At 46.1% G+C, this 20,214-nt stretch overlaps 1 protein-coding gene across 6 annotated transcripts in view; it reads left to right on the forward strand.

The window, feature by feature from the left end:
• Nucleotides 1-3,799: 3,799 nt before the first annotated feature.
• PIP5K1B (phosphatidylinositol-4-phosphate 5-kinase type 1 beta) overlaps nucleotides 3,800-20,214 on the forward strand; it is a 295,831-nt gene continuing 279,416 nt past the window's right edge. For 5 of the 6 annotated variants that reach the window (XM_078061784.1, XM_078061781.1, XM_078061783.1 and 2 more), the window contains exon 1: nucleotides 3,801-4,137. The gene's annotated coding sequence lies outside the window, so the exon portion shown is untranslated. Of the gene's footprint in view, nucleotides 4,138-20,214 lie in introns of all 6 variants that reach the window. The other variant, XM_078061785.1, reaches the window with a different exon arrangement.

A 20,214-nucleotide genomic window follows, 5' to 3' on the forward strand; every position in this document is an offset into this window, starting at 1 on the left:
GAATTCTTAATCTCAGGAAACAAACTGAGGGTTGCTGGAGTGGTGGGGGGTGGGAGGGATGGGGTGACTGGGTGATGGACACTGGGGAGGGTATGTGTTCTGGTAAGCGCTGTGAATTGTGCAAGACTGTTGAATCTCAGATCTGTACCTCTGAAACAAATAATGCAATATATGTTAAGAAAGAAAAAAAGAAGAAGGAGAATGTAGCAGGAGGGGAAGAATGAAGGGGGGGAAATCGGAGGGGGAGAAGAACCATGAGAGACGATGGACTCTGAAAAACAAACTGAGGGTTCTAGAGGGGAGGGGGGTGGGAGGATGGGTTAGCCTGGTGATGGGTATTGAGGAGGGCACGTTCTGCATGGAGCACTGGGTGTTATGCACAAACAATGAATCATGGAACACTATATCTAAAACTAATGATGTAATGTATGGGGATTAACATAACAATAAAAAAAAAAGAAAAAGAAAAAAAAACAAAAAAAAAAAAACAAAAAAAGAAATCCTCGGTGCTCTACCCATTCAAACCTCCCCACCCCCAACCCCTGGCGACCACTGATCTTTCTACTGTCTCCATAGGTTTGCCTTTCCCAGAATGCTGTATAATTGGAATCAAACAATATGTAACCTTTACAGACTGGCTTCTTTCACTCAGCAATATGCATTTAAGTTTCCTCTAGGTCTTCTCATAGCTTGATAGCTCATTTCTTTTTCCCATTGAATAACATTCCAGGGTCTGGACACCCCAGTTCATTTATCTGTTCACCTACTAAAGAACATGTTGGTTACTTCCAAGTTTTGTCCAAATTATGAATAAAGCTGCTAAAAACTCTGTGTACAGGTTTTTGTATGGAATTAAGTTTTCAGCTCTTTTTGGCAAATATCAAGCAACATCACTGCCCGATCATATGGAGAGAGTCATGTTTCCTTTTGTAAGAAACTGTCAATTGTCTTTCAAAATAGCTCTACTGTTTTGCATTCCCACTAGCAATGAATGAGAGTTCTTGTTGCTCCACATCCTCACCAGTATTTGGTATTGTCAGCGTTCTGGATTTTGGAAATCCTAATAGGTATGGTGCACAAACATTTTTCAAGCCTTCATTTACATCAAGTCTACTGACATTCCAATGGCCAAAGGTAATCATAGAGGTGAGCCTAGGGTGGGAGGGGATGACAAAATTAGAGACAAAGGACTTGGATAAAGGGAGGTCATTAATTGGGGCCATTAATGCTATCAAATCTACTATAAGGAATCTACACGTCTTTCTCATAGGGGAGCGTAAATAGCATTTTTAAGAAAATGGACTAAAATCTAGAATCAGAGAAGTCACATTTGAAATTAAGTAAAACGATTAGGTGGGCACTTTCTAATTTCTATTTATTTTTCATTTTAATTTAAATTTTAGTTAACCTACAGTGCAATATTGGTTTCAGGAGTAGAATTCAGTGATTCATCACTGATATATAAGAGCTGCACTTTCTAATTTTTAAATGTTTCCAGACTTTCTGGCCAAGTCACTATTGCTAGTAATATTGATCTTGTTTTATTTCCATTAGAGGGTGACTTTCCCAAATTCCTGTTGATGTATATGTAGAGAGAGAACCGGGAAGAAAGAACAGGTCTTGTGGTATAATAACTATGTGGTCCCTTGTTCCAGGAATTAATTCACAGTAATGAGCATCTTAAGGCTCTTGGTAGAGTTCCTGAGAATCCTGTTTAATACGAGTTAGCTCTCTAAAAAGCCAGTGGGCAGTCTGCTTTGTGATTTGTCTCTGGAAACCTAAGGCTGTTGGCCCCATGCTTTACAGAAGGGAGTCAGTCAGTCTCTTAATGGGAAAGGAGGGCTGTGCATACACATGTGCGCATGCTTCTGTATGTAATGTGCGTGACCCCCCCCAATCCACTGTGATTTAAGTTTGGTTTTACCTGTTTTCGCCTCCCCTGCACTCCCAGGACATACTGAAAACTGGCTTTGCATTTACACTTACCACTCTGGGAAGCAGATTTGTTTTCCACTCGCTGGATTTCAGATCGGCCAGAGGGGCGAGGAGCAGAGAGGGGGAGACTGGGATCATCATTCCCAGATCCCAGCCCGCCTGCTATTTACAGCGGTGTGGTGCTGCCCCCTACGCAGTGATTCACTCAAGGCAGATGAAGGGTTCTTGGATCTTTTCTTTCTCCGCCACCCCCTCTATCGACCCCAAATTGAACTTTGTTAATCCCGTGTTTCTTTTATTTATTGTTCAGGAACTGGGAGCTGTGTTCTGGCTCTTGGGCCACTTAATGTCTTTGGATCTCAGTTTTCTCTTCGGTAAAGGGAACAAGCTGAACTAGATGTGTGTTCCTGCTCTGAGCTTTGGAGAGTCTAGAATGCCAAGATAAAACCGGAACGAAGTCACAGGGTCCTAAACATGTGATGCCTGAAAACTCACAGTAATGGCCAGACACATCTAGAAGAAGTAGGTTGGAAAAACAGTCCAAGAAATAACAGATATTTGCGTTACCAAGGGATTATTGCACTCTGATCGGAGCTGTTATTAAACCATAACAAACTTACCCAAGGTGGGGGGTGGGAGGTACAAAAAGATTTCAAAACCAAAAAGAGGTGTTCATTTGCTGAGAACTTAGGGAGTATCCTTTCAATCAGAAACTCATTGTGACTCGCCAGGCCAGGGATATCTGAGGATAAGGACCATGAAGTGCTGTTCTTCCTCCAGCACAATGTATCCCACGTTTTACATCAGTGTGTTTGGTTTTTTTTTTTTTTTAAAACAAGGACAAGGAAGGAAATGATGAAGGTGAGAAATACCACTTGCTTCCATTCATCTGGGAGAGATCCGGTAGGTACCTTTTCAGTTCCTTTTAAGTAAACTTGGCGATAGCTTGCAAGACAGCATTTCCCCAAGAGTCCTTAGGTCTACCCCCTACGCTCTCCTCTCCCCCGCCATCACGGGAGATTGCAAGTGTCCCCGCGCCCATTCAGCGCCATCAAGACTTAGTCCCCTCTCCCATCACAGCCCATGCGCTCTGGACCTCTTGACGTCCCTCGGGCCTCCTCTCTCCCGTGACCCCTTCGCCAACCTACCCTACCTGTTGGGTAGGTCTGACTTCCTGGGAACTCCTGCTGTCATCAGAAGGGGGCACGCCGTCGCCTCGGAATGCTAGCTGTCCCTTCCTAGTGGAGGGGGCACCTGTGCTTAAATGCGGGCTCCGCGGCCAGCAGAGTCCAGTGGGCAGGCGACCAGGCGCTGCAGAGTTCAGTGGCCTGAGGAAGGGAGGATGATGTCCTATCCCAACCACGGCTCTCTTTAGCGGGGCTGCAAGACTTCAGAACCACCGGGACGCCCTCGGCTAACCCTGGCGTCTAGGAGAAACCGGCCGAACCTCGGGGCCCGGCCCAGCCCGGCTCTCCGCGTCCCCATGCCCCGCGTCCCCGTGCCCCGCGTCCCCATGCCCCGACTCCGCCGCCGCCGCCGCCGCTGCAGCTGCAAACCGGTCTGGCTTCCCTGCAGGGCGAGCGGGGATGGAGCAAGGGGGTGGAGAGAAAAGGGGAAGAGCCTGGGCGGCCGGCGGGCGGGGCCTGCAGCCTCCCCGAGCCGCGGCAGCCGGCGCGCAGACTGCTCTCTCTGCGCCTCGCTCCGACTCAGGCGCGCACGGCCCCGGGACCCGCGCCCGAGCCCGAGCCCGGGGGCGCCGCTGCTCCTCCGCCCCCGGCCCCCGCTCCCCCCCGAGCGCGCTGCGCGGAGGCCGCGCCGGGCAGCGGAGCGCTCCGGCTGCTGGGGCTTTTCGGCTGCCGCTCGCTGCTCCGTCTGGCCGGAGGACTGGCGGGGAAGGAAGGGGAAAGCGGGGACACACACCCTCGCCGCGGCGCGCGCGCACTGCACACTCGCAGCCGCGCGCCCCCGCCGAGGCGCGTCCCGGGCGAGTTTGGCCCCGCGGCTCCGGCCCGGCACCTGCCGGCTCCGCGCGCCGCGCCCCGCCCCCGCCCCGCCGACCCTCGGGCCCCCCGGCCCCTCCCGCCCCTCGCCGGCACAGGTCTCCCGGCGCCGGGTGGGGGGAAGCAACTACATCCAGATAACTTGCAGACTGTGGCGCAACTGGTCTCGACAGCAGAGGCGCCCGAATGCTGCCCGGGTGAGGTAAGTTTCCTGCGCGTCCCCGGCCCCTCCTCCGTAGACCCTCCTCCAGGGCTGGGGTTCGGGGGCTCCGCGTCCTGAGGAACCCTGGAGGTCTCTACGCTCGCACTTTGTCCGCCTTGTGCTGGGGGTAGGGTGGAGGGTTGCGTGTGGCCACCGAAGTGGGATCTTCATTCCGCTGGGGCCACGGCGGCGCGCTCCCCGCGAGCACCCACCCGCTCGCTCACCACCCCGATCCGCCCCCCCTTGGCCGCAGTGACCCTCGGGGACCTCTCTGGGTTCGCTGAAGCGGGAGCTCCCTCCCCTTTTCAGGGGAACCAGCTGAGTTTGGCAGCAGCAGGAGAGCTCTCCCACCACCCTCCCCGGGCGATAAACAGAGGCGAACTTGTCAGGCGCCCCTGGGATCTCAAGAGGGGCTTGCGAGTCGGTGTTCTGGTCATTTCTGGCGCCGAAGCCGGATTGCACAGGTGCGGTACGGTTCCAGCCTAAATGCAGCGGCTGACTTGTGCGTTTCCCTCCGTTGTCTCCCCCAGCCCCGTCAACGTGACGCTCCAACAGCTGGGGCGGGGGGTGGGAGTGTGGGGGCCAGGAGAGGGAGAATGCCAGGGTTGATTCGTCAGGCCGGAGCCAAGAGTCGCCAAAACAGAAGACAACAAACGTCTGCTTATCTCTCATCTATGCAGATGAGCCTGTTGTATTTCTTATCCCCCACTTGTCTCTGGTGCCCGGCGTGGTTGGGTAGAAACCTGTTCCAGAGAAGTTGTTTGGATAGGCTGATGAATTCTTTCATCTGATCTACTGAAATCAGGGCTCTTAACAAGAAAATGCTAGTTACTCTGATGCTTTTTGAAGGCAGAGTGTTGCAGACCCCAAGCGCCACCCCCCAATTTTGCAGGACCTTTTCAGCCTCCCAGGGGCCCTCGCTCTAAGGCCAGTGACCCTTGAGAGACTGGTTGGGCCTCACAGTGTGTTAGTCTCCTGCAAAGAAAAAAAAAATCGGTCTCCCCATCTGCACTCCTGAGAATGGATTTCGGGAACCTCTCTTGCCCCTCTGGTGACAAGCATCCACTCAGACTTCTCTCTTCTGTGGAAAGGCTGTAGTGTTCTGCAGTTGTTGGAGAAAAGCCCGAGGGTTGGTTTCATTACTCCTCTAATGTGTGATGAAGTAAAATAGTGCTCATGGAAGCTTTAGTCAGAGCATTTCCAGCTGAGAGGAGGCCCTGGGAAAGAAATCTTTCTCAGCCAAGTCCATGCCAGTGGCACGTTGAGTAAGCATCATGCATGGTCTCTGTGCATTCCTGGTACAGTAATGGGAGCTGAGACTCGGAGCACCCAGGAGAAAGCTGTGAAATCTGAGACTCACGAATAATGACATCTTAGTTGAGAAAGAAAACTGTTCAGAACTGAATGATCAAACCACATTGCATTTCTGTCCAAATTAAGGAGACTAGAGGGATCTCCTAATAATACTTCGCACTTGAATCAGTGCCTTGTTATTTGTGAATGCTTTTCAGTGCTCTCAGTAAGTTCTGGCCATTTCCAAGGGAGGCAGGGCAAAGATTATTAACCACATACTCAGAGGAGGAACGTGAGGCTCACAGATGGAGGGACTTACCAAGGTAATAAGCGGCTGGACTTAGAGTCACAGGCCCGTTCTCTGATATACTCCCACCCGACCCCCCCATCACTGCCCAGTGCTGGTTCTGTACTTGCGTACGGTTTCACAACGACCATACTGCTTCTGCATTTATTGTGGTCTGTGCTGTCTCACTGTGAATCACTGTTCACATTTGACAAATGAGGAAACCGAGGTTTAGACAGGGATGGGAGTTTTCAGTGGTATCCTGTCTAAGCTAGTGAAGGTTACAAGACTAGAACTCAGAGCTCTTGATGCCCAGTCCATGGCTTCGCAGAATTATCTTTTTCTAGTTTCAGCGTTCTGTTTAGCTAATAATTTATTGCACCTGTCATTTACTCCCCCTTCCCCTTGACCCTGTCCCATTTAGTGAAGGGAAAACATTTCCAGGGCACTTTAGCTTAGCATCTGTATTGTTTAGTGTTATTATTTGACTTGGAAATATCCCGATGGGCTGCATGTCAAGATTCACTTGAATATCCCAGTCAACTCATACCTTTATTTTTAGACTTGGAGTTTGTGTATAGTAAGTACTCAATCACTTGCCATTGAATGAAGGGGGAGAATGAAATCACTCATAAGGAAAACACATGCTGTAAAAAAACAAAGCATCGCATCCTGTAAATTCCCAACATCTGCTGACCCGTCAGGTAATTTACCTACACGAGGTGTGCCTCTGGAAGATGGCAGGTCCTGGTGCCTGTTATTGGTCTCCTTCCCAAACACCGCATATAAAGAAGAGCTTTTCTTTCTCCATGTAGACAATAGACTCGTGTCATCTCTGTCATGCTCCTTTGCTTGCCTTCCCCTCCCTTAGTTGTTAGTATTGTGTAGCTGGCCGAAAGACACATTCCTAGAAATTGACTTGTGCCCTTTTATGAAAGAGTTAGTCTTGAGGTGGAGAAACCAACCACTTTTTTTTTTCCTTTGAGTAAATTTCAAGCAGCTGCTAATACTGGCTGGTGGTTTCAGAGAGGAAACCTAATTAACAAAACCGACCTAGTTTCTGTTCCCCTTGAAGGGTCCTCTTTCCGTCCCTCCTCCCCATATATACAAAAGTTGTGTTTTTATTTTCAGAAGAAGGATGACAAAGAAGTAGAATGGTTCTTAAATATTATTAACAGATCCAGCCATTGGGATTGAGGTATGTCTTTGTGATAAAGAAATTATATGTTAAACAGTTCAGAGACTTGCGTGCTTTATGGATAAGACACCTGAGGCATAGAGAGGTGAATTGACTTGCTCAGGGTCACACAGAAGTTTAGCAGGAGGAGCAGGGCTAATGTGGAATTCTTAAGAAGGTTTATATTTAAGGTTTTGCTGGGAGTTCTATGGTGAAGGTACATTTTGAGCTTTAGAAATCATAGAGGTTAACAGAAAACTGCTTACTAGTACTTATTAGTGAAGCGGCATACTTTTAAATGATTTAGTATTTATATTTCTAAATGTTCTCATCCAAGCAGATACCATTAAAGAAAAAATGTTTGTCTGTTTTCATCTACTCCCTATGATTCTCTTGACTTACTTATATCACCAGACTTAGAATTAATACTTTGTTCCAACCAGTGCTTGGAGAAAGGGAACTATTTGAATAGAAATACAAATGTATGGTAGTTTTCCAAGCTTCTCTTCCTGGTAAATAAAGCCGGAAGCCAAAGGTGGAACTGCCATACAGCTGGTAAAGTCAAAAACGTATACATTTCATTTGCATTTTCATTTTGCTTGTGCTTCAGTTAAATGGTGAGTCAGAACATTTGATATCCTGGGGGAAAGAATACTTTTTTTTTTTTTTTTTTTTTTTTTTTACTATGGCTAGAACCTTCATCAGCTACACTGTAAAATTCAAGTCCTGAATGTATTTGTTGCAGAAACATGTTCTTTGTATCAAATCTATTAACTGGAGTTGGAGAGTCCTTTTCTTTAAGAAGCTGCCCAATTAGAACACTACATTATGTAGCTCACCTGTTCATTTGTGGACTCTTATATGGCCATGCTAAATGCCAGGCGAGTCAGAGAGGGAGGAAACCTAGCCTTCTGTTTTAATATTTTTTTTTAAGGGGCGCCTGGGTGGCTCAGTCGGTTAAGCATCTGCATTCTGCTCAGGTCAGGCTCAGGTCATGATCACAGGGTGCTGGGATGGAGCCCCACATGGGGTTCCCTGCTCAGCGGGGAGCCTGCTTCTCCCTCTCCCTCTGAGCCTCCCCCCCCCACTCGTGCTCTCTTGCATGCTCTCTCTCAAATAAATAAATAAGATCTTTGAAAAATATATTTTTTCTTTAAAAATAAAACAACCTCTAAACTTAATCTGATGAAATTTTTGAAATACTAGGTAGCAAACAGTTGACTGCCATTGATGAAGTCTTTAATTCAGCCAGGTTCCTTTCGGTGTAAAAGATGAGGCCGGAGAAAACAGGCTGGATTTTGTGTATTGCCTTCTTAGTTGTATCTACTTCTGTCTAGTTGTACCAGAGATGGATAGAGGAGGTGGTGATAGAGGAAAATTCAGGAACCCTACTCCAATGGGGTTACTCCTAGGGAATGTGGATTTCAAATACGGATAATAATTGGAACATGGTTCCATGTTTGCTCAGCAGGCAGCTCCTGGGCATTATTTTTAAGTCAAAACCTGTACTTGAATGGGCAGCTCCCTGAAGGATGTGTTCCTCTTGTAGAAAGTCTTCTGTGTTGTTAATGGGACTGAATAAACAACAGGAGTGCAGCAGGTTTTGGGGAGTTTACATGGTGGGTGAGTGAGTTCTTGACACTTGTTTTCTCTCAGGGTTTTAGAAAGTCACTTGTAATGTGGTGATGAACTGTAAGGCATTGAGTGGACAATATTGCTCCCACTAAAACTGGGCCTGTGTGTTTTTCAAGTGGAGGTTCTTCGGGCAAGGGTTGGACTTACAAGCACCGGGGGGCCTAGAGAGTATGATTACCTTGAATTGGAACTAAAGTTATGGGACGAAAGACAGGATGATAAAGAATTTATTTTGTAAGAAAAAGGGGATACTGAAGCCTCTGCATCCAGGAATGCCGAGCAAGGGGTTTGGGAGGCAGATATCGTTCTAGCTAGCCATAAAAATCTATTTCTTTGCTTGATAGACTGGCACAAGGAATCCAGTAGATTCACCATGTTGGGTAGTGGCTTTTCAACCTTTATTTAGTATTTTTTAAAGATTTTTTTCATTTATTTGACGGAGAGAGACACAGTGAGAGAGGGAGCACAAGCAGGGGGAGTGGGAGAGGGAGAAGCAGACTCCCCGCTGATCAGGGAGCCCGATGCGGGGCTCGATCCCAGGACCCTGGGACCATGACCTGAGCCAAAGGCAGACGCTTAACAACTGAGCCACCCAGGCGCCCCGGTTTTCAACATTTAATACATACTTTCTTCTTTCTTTCCTTTTTCAACCATGCCCACCATCATTATCTCTGGATCTTCGGGCATAACAATTTTTGATTAAGAAAGGAAACAAAACAGCAGCAATGTAGTAGTAAGCGTATCCTAGGTGTTTCGCTAACAGTTGTCAGTGGGAAAGGTTAAGCATCGTGTTTTGTTTATCTTTGTATTCTTGGAACTTAGCACTATGCCTGGCAAATGGTAGGGATTTAATAAATGTGTACTGAACAATTTATGCATTCAAACAAATACCACTCTTCAAAACTCAGGGACGTTTCATAATTATGCTAATGATTTTATTATTTTTCGGACCATTTTAGAAATGCCAGTAGTTTCAATCCTTGGCTTGTGGTCCTTCATCTTTCATCATAAATAGGGTTCATTCACCAGACCTCCAGCCTTTTTTTAACCAGCATGCCTACGAATGATCTTTTTTTTTTTTTTTACCTCTTCTTTTACAGAAATAATAATCTGAATATAAAATGTGTTATTCCTTTTATTATTTATAGGCATCAGATAAACATATTTTTAAAGCACCCAGAGTGGCTTAGTGTTGTGAGTTTGGCTCAGGAACACAGACAGGAATGGACTTTAAGCTTCTCTAAGTTAATCAGTTTGAGTGTCACCTCCTCTGGGGACCGTGGCCTTCTCTGATCATCTAACCTAAAGGGAATCTTCTTCGTATGTTTTCTTTACTTAACCACAGTGGATACTTACACATGTTTCTTTACTATACACACTGGATGCTTATACTTATGGGTCCTCCCAGGACCTTGTTTTCCTTTCACCTCTGCCCCAACTCACATGTAACTCTAGAAACTCCTTGAGGGCAGAAGCCATGGTTCTTTCACACTGTTGTTCAAGTGTTTAGTACAGAGTAGGCGCCCAGTAAATATCTGAATGAATGAATGAGTCCCCTCCATCCTGTCGAGATGAACTGGGCCACCACTGAGGTCACTCAAGCTGAAAGGTTCAGCTGTGGAGAAAGTTCTTCAAGGTTAGCTGTGGTAGCTCTGTGAGAATGCCACCCGAGTCCTGCAGGAGGAGGAAACAGTGCTTGCTTAGGTGGAGAGATTCTGGCATGAGGATGGGGCAGGGTCTCTATATAAAGAGCTATTTCTTTTCGTTTACTCAGAAGTGAATGGTAGCGAGCTGATAAGTAGAACTTATCAAGCATGAAACAGAACATTCCCGAACTGTTAAAACAGGGCCTGTAAGTTCCTAAGGCATAAACATTTGTCGTTCATAATTAAGACAGCTTGTGATAATCTACAAGGCAAAAACTTCTCCATTTCAGCTGATTTTTCAGGTAGGACGCTTCAGGTAAAAACTTCTCCATTTCAGCTGATTTTTCTTCAAATGTAGGACCCATCAGTAGCCCGACCCCAGGGAGGAAGCCAGGGCAGTGGTTCTCAGGTGTGGCCCCTGAACATCAGCAGCATCACCTGAGAACTTGTTAAAATTCTCATAGTGTACCCCAGGCCCGCTGAATCAGAGACTTTGGGGAAGGGGGGTACAGTAATCTGAGTGTGAGTTGGTCTCTGGATGATGCTGATGTCTCCCCAGTATTAGCAGGAAGTATTGAATCTGTTGCTCAAGGTATAAGCCTCCGGAAGCACTCGGTGTTTCCAGGTGAATCCCAGGGTGTGTGGAGAGGGGGCCATCTGCCTGCTTCTACAGAAATTCTAGGGAAGAAATAAAACCAGGCCTGGCTTTTCTCAGAGCCGTATGGATCACAAGAGAACAAACTTGTATGACTGGATTGGGTATCTAGGACTTTAGATGGTCCGCAAAAGCTCTTGATAGTTGTGGTCCTGCTAAGCGATGGGTCCTCCCAGGACTGAGAGATACACCAGGGTATGTGGGTGATGAGGGGTAAGACATGCTCTATGCATCATTTATGTTTGGGTGTTGCTCCAACAGGACACCAGGTAAGGGAATGATTTTATGAGCTGATGGTTGTCTAGGAAGAGGAGACAGTGGTGTTCTGACAGTTTTCAGAATATTTCAAGTCAGTTCAACATGCTGGATACTGATGGAGTGCTTGGCCAGGACGGTACCAGGTGCTATGGGGTATGCAAAGAGGTCCCAACATAGTCTGGCTCAACTTGGCCGAGAACTTACTGTATTCCAGGCACTTCTGAAGTGTTGTTTCTTTAATCTTCACCATGCTCCTGAAGGTGACGCTGGAGGAAATGGAAACCTATTCAGATTATAATATGCTTATGAGCACAGGGCCTGTAAGGGGCGGTGCTGAGGTTCTAGTCATGGTTTTTCCGATTTTAAAGCCACATTCTTTTCTCTGCTTCATGCTGTTGCACGTCTTCCAAAAATGTAGTTTTGGAAGAAGAGATTTAAAAAGGAAGACCTTAAGTCCGTCTAAAATTTGGTTCTCCAGCCTGGGCCTCTCTATGAGCTCTAGATTACATCACTGAAATTGTACTTATGTACTTGGGTGTCTCAAAGGCATCTCAGATTTTACATGGCTAAGACCAGAAGACTGGTTTTTTTTCTCTCCATACCTGGTCCTCTTGCAGGGTTCCCTAGCTCTGCGGTGGGCACCAAGCCACACGAGACAGAAACTCGGGAGCCATGCTTGACCCCGTGGCATCTCAGCCATCCCGTGTTTCTGTTGCTTTTGCTTCCTGAACGTCTCCCCCTCGCCCCCCCCCCCAAATCCATCCACTTGTCATTGTTCCTGCTGATTGCATCCTAATCCAGCTTCTCAGCCCTCTGCTGGATCCTAGCCACAGCCTGCCTGGGCTCCTGAGTCCTGTCTGGCCCTCCCCTCATCCATGACCTGGAGCGCAGCCAGGCGCAGTTGAGGTGGCCGCAGAGGACCCTAGACTCTGCTGGCTGGATCCTTCCTGACCGTATGCTTCTGAGCCCTCTTGGAAGCAGACATGCCCCGGCCTCTGTGGCTTCTCCAGGCTGGTGGCCTTGCAAACTCCTGCATGGTCTCCGAGGACTTGCTCCTGCAAACCAGTCTTTGCACATGGCTTTTCTGTCGCTCAGTCACATTTGAGCTGGAAGTAAAAGAGAATCAGTCTGCCTTGGTTCAGGCGGCAGGAACAAAGTGCCATAGACTGGATGGTTTGTAAGCAGCTGCAGTTCAGTTCTGACAGCCGTGGAGGCTGCTGAGGACGCTGAGGCCAGGGTGCCAGCACTGTCATGTTCTCGTGGGCGCCCTTGGCTGGCTGCACAGTGCTGACTTCTCGTTGTGTCCTCACATGGTGGGAGGAGGATGAGGGGCCCTCCGGGGGGGGGGGGTCTCTTGTCTCCTAAGGGCACTAATCCCATTCCTAAGGGTCCGGCTCTCAATACCTAATCCCCTCCCAAAGGCCCCACCTCTTAATACAATCTTATGGGGGTGAGGATTTCCACATACAAATTTTGGGGAACTCAGCCATTCAAGACATCTGAGAGCCTTTTATGGCCATGTCATTGCCCTTTAAGAAATGCATTCTGGGGACACCCGGGTGGCTCAGTCGGTGAAGCGTCATGATCCCAGGCTTCTGGGATGGAGCCCCACGTTGGGCTCCCTGCTCAGCGGGGAGCATGCTTCTCCCTCTACCTTCTGCTCCCCCTCCTTGTGCACTCTCTCTCTCTCTCTCTCTGAAAAATAAATAAAATCTTAAAAAAAGAAGAAAGAAAAGAAATGCATTCTGTGTTGAAAGCCAATATACAGAGACCTGTAAATAAATATATTTTAAAAATTTTCACGAAAGAATACTTTAACTGTACTATATGAGATGCATTTTGGTATTTTCAGATATGTTCCTTCCCGCTTACAACCTCTAGCAAACCCGGGTCATGATCCACCAAATTGATTTTACTCCCCGATGGTGGGCCGAGACCTGGGATTTGGAAAGCACAGATCTTCTCCATCCTCCCCTCCCATGCTGTCTGTGCAGGGGCTCAGACCAGAGGCCTGCATTGATTGAGGAGCTGACCCTGCCTCCACGGCCAGTGCTCTTTCCTCTCGTCTGGGCGAATGGAGGGCCCTCTGCAGCGTTTTCATTTCTGTCAAGTAATCATGGTAAAACTTGCAGGGTAGGCGTCTGATCCAACTGGGAGGTGGGGGAAGACTGACTTAGGAGGCTGCCCTGTCTGTTCCACAGGACAAACTACAGTGGTGAAACACAGCCTTTAAACTGGGGTATGTCTGTATTTTTTCATATAATGCTCATCCTAAAGTTCATACGCATTTATTTTAGCAAGAACCTAAATACTATAAGAAAAAACAAACTCGGCGGCACCTGGGTGGCTCAGTCGTTAAGCGTCTGCCTTCGGCTCAGGTCATGATCCCAGAGTCCTGGGATCGAGCCCCGCGTCGGGCTCCCTGCTCGGCGGGAAGCCTGCTTCTCCCTTTCCCACTCCCCCTGCTTGTGTTCCCTCTCTCGCTATGTATCTCGCTCTGTCAAATAAATAAAAAAAATCTTTAAAAAAAAAAAAAAAAAGAAAAAACTCTATTGAAAAATATGTTAAGGGACACCTGGGTGGCTCAGGTGGTTAGGTCTCTGCCTTCGGCTCAGGTCGTGATCCCGAGGTCCTGGGATCGAGCCCCGCGTCGGGCTCCCTGCTCAGCGGGGAGCCTGCTTCTCCCTCTGCCTCTGCCCGTCCCCCACTGCTCATGTTCTCTCTCTCTCTCTCAAATAAATAAATAAAATCTTAAAAAAATATATGTTAAGAACAATTTAACTTTTTTTTTTCTGCCTGAAATTCCCTGAGACATGGAGACTGCCCATTTGAATCGGCTGTTCAGGTATAAAATGTAAGGAGCCTTAAACTAGGGGCCTCTTGGCTACTCGGACTTTTGGGCAGGCTGTTGAACTGCTGGAGTAAGTTTCCTGATTGCTAAGGGTTTGCTTGCTCCTTTAAGCGTCATAGTTTATTAAAGCTGATATTTGCACAGAAAATTTCCCCAGAGTTGTCACAACCTTCCCCAATTCTTGGAAAGATTACATAGAACAGAGTATGTCTTTTATGCTTTCATAAAGTGATGGCTTTTGGATCTAGTCAGGGATGCAAAGCTCTTTGCCTCCGTACCAACTGGCCCCACTTTACTGTCTTTGAAAATCAAATCTGCCTTTTTTTGATTTTTTTTTTTCTTTTGGCCAGATTTCTGTGACTTTCAGCAGTGATAGCCCCTTCATTTATTGTTTGCTACTGAGAAGCTGTTGTGATCTTAGGAACCAGATAACACCCATATTGTCTGAATTGTGTTTCCCGAATAAATTCATATTCATTGAAATTGATATATTTTTTAAAGAAAAAGTTTTTGAGGGAGGGCCTCAAGAGTTCTATTTGTACAGCAAACTGGCTTTAGTCGTTTCTCATTCACTCAGTTTATTGGCCAATAAAGAACATGTTTTTCTTATGTCGTGTTTCAGGGCTGTTCAGATAAATAAATTGCTACCTTTCGGCTGAGATATTCATGGTTTCTTTTTTCTCTTTATAAAGTCTGTGTTTGCTGCATTACGGCATAAAGCACACTTTCATAGACTTTTTCATTTAACTTAAACAGAGTTGTAATTTATGGGTGTGTTGATGACCATTTCACTTTTAAAGTTTGGTGCCTTTAGAGGTGGTAGATTACCAAAGGTAATTCTCTTCCCATGGGAGAAATGGCATAGAAAATTCCCCCAAATTTCCTGATGTCCATCTTCCACTGGAAAATGAACTTTAGTTCTTGCAATAAAACAAGTAAGGTGAATATGAGAAATTTAACTTTTTTTTTTTTTTTTGAAAATGTAACTTCTTTAAGGAGTGATGTGAACCACACTGTTCTTAGGCTTGTGATGCATTACACCGAAACAAAAAACCAAACGTTGTTGCTTTAGCAGGCTGTTTTTAAATGATGCCCTTTGATTGTTTTTTCCCCCAGGACACACAGTTCAGACAGAGTAAAGATTTGTGGGAATGGAGTAAGTGGGAAGTCTCTCATGCTATGGGTTAAGAGAGAAACATGACTTTTGTTTAGGTTTGTAGAAAACAATGGGAATTCAGCTTTTAAGGTTTGTGTACAGTTGGGCTCCATTATTTAGTTTTGCAGTTTCTCAGAAACTCCCTCTCCAAAGTGGCAGTTTATAAACAAAAACATGATGCATCATTTCATTTGGTGCAACCTTTATATAAGAAAGAGTCACTTTCCGTGTAAATGAGAAGACTTCTGGAAGCATTTTAGAGCTGAGTGGTAAGTGTCCACCATGTGCACCTCACAGCTTCTGAGACGATGATTAACAGTCCCTGTGGTTACATTTTTACTGGTTTCTTCTTTGTCTGCCTCCTTCACTGGAAAGTGGTTTCCCCAAGGGGAGGGACAGGGTTCTGGCCACTGATGTAGTCCCCGGGCCTACGAAGGTGGCCAGTGCAAAGTGTCTTCTCCATTAACATTGGTTGGATGGACGAGTAAATGATTTCCTTAAGCCAGAACAGTCTTTTTTCAACTTCCCAGCTAACCTTCCTTTTTATAATGCCAGCAGTCTAGCCCCTAGCCTTACCATTGCTCCGTGTTCTTTTTCCAGCCAGCAGCCTTGTTCAAGGCCAGATTTTCCTCTCTCTCTCTCTCTTTTTTTTTTTTTTTTTGCTTCCCTCACTTCTTGGCCGGTAGCTTTCAGAACAGTTGAGGAACTCATGCCTCACTCAGTCTCGGCCACTCATCCGCTCTTGTGATCCCAACTCTTACCTCTGTGAATAGTACCGCTAGGATTCTGACATTTTTATAGATTATATGGTAGATTATATTATAGGTTGGCATTGCAGATTATATTAGCTATCCTTGTAGCTGGCACCTTTTAAAAAAACGGAAAATATGTCCCTTCCCACATTCTAAATTTGCATCAAAGTTACCCTCATTCTTTCTGCTGACTTTCAAAATTTTAGCAGACTTTATTTTGCTCATCCCCGTTTCTCTGCTGCTTCCAAGTCCTGAGGACTTAGAGAAAACATGTTCCTCTCTATTCTCACTTACATTTCCTCTATGAACACCTCTTACCTGGACTATTGTAACAGCTTCCCAAATGGCTTCTATACCCCCCCTTCCTTTAATTATTTGTAATACCTGCTATCAGAGGTTGTAATTTTGGCACCATCAGACCCCCAGATGCTTAGATGCTCTACTGTGCGTGAAATCTCAGTGCTTTGGTTTGGTCCACAAAACCATCCCTAGTCTGGCCCTCATGGACCATTCATTGTCATTGTTGTCACTGTTGTCCTTCTAAGAGTATGATGTGACCACACATGCCGTTTCTTAAATGCTTACTGTGTACCAGGCACAGTACAGAAGAAGACATGAAGTCATGAAGGTTTTCAGTGCTTTTTGGAACCATGTAATCACATGATGGGTAGGGTGGGTGTGGGTGGAAGGAGATAGGGCTGCAGGGGGCTTTTGGGGCCAGACCGGGGACATCTTGTTCGAAGTGCTAAGCAGCGTTAACTTTTCTTCTATAAGCAGTGAGGCAACAGCTAGACAATTTTCATGGACAAGTATTGAGCTCATGTTTTATGTTACATCAGCAACTTGGGCTATAGTTTGGGAGATGAGTGAGGCAAAGGGACTGGAGACAGGGGCAGGGAGAAGGGGGTTAGTTACAGGAGAGATGAGGACCTGATTAAGGTATGGGGATGGGGAAGAGGAAGCAGATTGGAAATTTAGAAAGGAGAATTTATAGGACTGGAGCACCACTTGTGTGTGAATTTTGAGGGAACAGGAGTAGTGCAAGATAGTTCTCCGGCTTTTGGCTTGAGTGGCTGCAGAGATGGGGGCGTGATGGTCAACAGAGTACTGAGAAGAGGCCGCATGTACGTGGTGGCGGTGGCGGGAAGGCTGTGATCATGAGCCCAATATTGAACATGCGTTGGAGATACCTGTGGCATGTCGAGGTGGAGGGTGGCTGTAAGGGGAGAGGTCTATGATGGAAACACTGGCCATGATGGGCCTAGGCTGTGAGCAGCGATTCAGGTCAGGGGAGTGGATGAGATTGAGTAGAACACCCAGGGCTAGAAGGCAGCTATACGAGTGTGGCTGTAATGAGAGAGCCCCAGGATGGAGAGAGCGTTCAGATGTCTCCCCAGTGTCTAAAGCCATGGGATGAAATGAGACTTTGCTGGAAGGGATTATAGACAAAGAAGAGAAAATGTCTGAGAACCAGCATGATTCCCTGATCTTCGTTTGCAGTTTTTTTTCTCCATACCTTGGCTTACCACATTTGTTCTTACTGAATCTTATGTTTTCTTCTCCGTTTAAGGAAATGGCCTCAGATTTTCATGACGCCACCTACGTCCCAGTGTTTGGGAAAGCTGCTCTGACCCCCCCCGATTCCCACCCTCTTTCGCCCTGGAATGACATTCCCTTTGGCTTTCTTGCTCTTCTGACTCTTCTGGAGCTTTCCCTACAGGCTGACTTTTCATTTGTTCTCAGCTTATCTTTCCAAGCAGACTTGGAGTCCTGACAACAGGGACCACATCTTCTCTCGCTTCGTGTTTCCCACCCAGCCTGACGGCTCCAGGGTCTTCTACATGTTATTGGCCTTGATTCTCCTTCAGAAGAATGAAGTAGAAAGGCGAATAACTCAAAGTTCTCTAAAGATTTGTATCAATTCATGCACCCTGAGCTAACCTGAAGGTGCTTGCTTACAGTGCATTTGTAGCTGGAATGTTCTATTTCTCCCTGGGGGAAAAAAAAAGCTTTAATTTATAAAAAGGTCCACAAAACCAGTGCAGAATTCTTGTAATTTGTTATTCTCACTATTTGGAACTATGAGCGGAAGGGAAGCTATCTTTTGGCCTCTCCCCTGCACCTAGTATTACTTAGGGCAAGCAGAGTTTATCTCCTGGTTTCCTTGGGTCATTCTTCCTGTGTTTTTAGATAACATTTTGCATACATTTGCACAGGTTGAATCTGGATGCAGCAAGAGCTCTGGTCTGAGAAGCAGGGATTCTGGCTCATCTTGCCCTTCTCCTGACATTTTGATGACCTCTGGTCAAGTGGCTTGACCTCTTTTGTGGCATTCTTCCCCCCACCCCCCCATCTGTTGAATGAGAATCGATACACTGGCTCCTGGCTAATTCAAAGGCATGTTGTGAGGCCAAATGAAATGAAGGCCTTTAAGGTTCTTAGAACAAAAGCCTCATGCACATTATTTCGTAAGAGTTAACAGGTCACGCTCCAGACAGCCACATTTATAGCCTGTGGGTAAGTAGATCTGAAGCAAAGGGTGCAGCATCTGGTGTGCCCGGCTTCCCATAAAAGAAGAATTCTCCTTCCTTATTCCCAGGGGCCAAGGGTGAAAAGTGGGATGCTTGGCCAAAGTCTGATCAGAATTCCAGAATGTAAACACATCCTCAATGTGGGTGAGGAGAGCAACATAGCTTTATTTTTAAAAAGAGATGAGTCTTGGATATGGAGGCTTGTTGAAGAAAGCAAAACTCATGTTGATCTGTTAAAAAAAAAATGGAAGGCTGATAGGCAACAGATAATTCATATGACAGATTCCAAACTAGGATAGATGCTCAGGGTATGAAGCGAGTTCATTGCTTACTCGGTTTAGATTGTATGGTGTATGGCCATCATTATCCTACCTTACAGAGCACCTAACGCCATGCCTCACGTACAAAAATGGTCAGTGTTTCAGTTAGTGTCTATTTAGGTGGAATAGGAGAAGATCCTAGAAGTCATCGAGAAGTACTTTTAAGATCTACGGAATCTTTAAGGTTGTTTGAGGCTAATGGGACATTCCTTAGATGAGAAACTAAATGAAAACCGAATGATAGCAAAATGTAGAGTCTGATGACCTGTATGAAATGGCAGAGGGGTTTGGCTGGAGTTCCTGATGTGAGTGATACCAGATCCAAAATGAAGGGAGCTCATGAAGTTGAACATTGTTGGAATAGGGTTTATGACAGTGGGTCTATAGTCATGACTTCGGGTCAGAGACCAAAAATGTATTTCCTTGCTTCGCCTGGCAGTTGGCATAGTGGCATAATCATAATCATACAGGTGCACTTTCTTGGTTTTCGGTGCTTAGAGTCAGACTGTGGCCTAAGCATGGTGGACTTGGTTATGCATGCAGGCTAGATGGCAAATAGTAACAACCTCCACAGAGTAAGAGCATAATTGACAGAAGCTAGGATGACGTCAAAGCAGGGAGAGGAGAGAATAAATGTGCTAATGTCCTCATCTCCTAAAATGGTGGAGTAAGATAAGATTGTTAAAAGTTGTGGAATTCGAGAGTTGTGCCATCTTGCTTTCCCACCAGTGGTGTGTGAGAGTTCCAGTTGCTTCATATCTTCATCAACGCTTGGTATGCTCCGTCTTTAGCATTTTTGATATTCTAATTGGTGTATAGTGGGCGCTCATTGTGCTTTTGAATCGTATTTCCCTAATGGCTAATGATGTCGAGCACCTACTTGTGTGTTTATTTGCCATCCTTATACGTTCTTTGGGAAGGTGCTGAACTCACGTATTAATTTTAGTAACTTTTTTGCGACATGCCTAGATTTTTTTCAGTTAGACAATCATGTCTGTGAATAAAGGCAGTTTTGCTTCAATCAAGAAAAAATTGGTGGAAACACAAATGAGGACTTGAGTACTTAGAATTAGGAAGGTAATGGGGGCGCCTGGGTGGCTCAGTTGGTTAAGCATCTGCCTTCGGCTCGGGTCATGATCCCAGGGTCCTGGGATCAAGCCCCACATCGGACTCCTTGCTCTGCAGGGAGCCCACTTCTCCCTCTCCTCCCCGCTTGTACTCTCTCACTGTGTCTCCTTCTCTCTTTCTCAAATAAATAAATAAAATCTAAAAAAAAAAAATTAGGAAGGTAATGAACAGAAGAAATAAAATATTATGAGGAAAATCCTTGCAGTGAGCCAAGAATAAGAAATTTAAGCATGTTACCAAGTTACGGAGATGACCACTAAGAAACCAAAACAGAGAATTTTGAGAACGGTCGTCTTGGAAGAATAACAGCAGGAACAGGAAAAATCAAGAAGGGTTCATTCTCATGAAGTTTTCTCTGTCATTTGATACGTTACCTTGCACATGCATGC

This window comes from Halichoerus grypus, chromosome 14 (genome assembly GCF_964656455.1).
Source record: "Halichoerus grypus chromosome 14, mHalGry1.hap1.1, whole genome shotgun sequence".
Lineage (NCBI taxonomy): Eukaryota > Metazoa > Chordata > Mammalia > Carnivora > Phocidae > Halichoerus > Halichoerus grypus.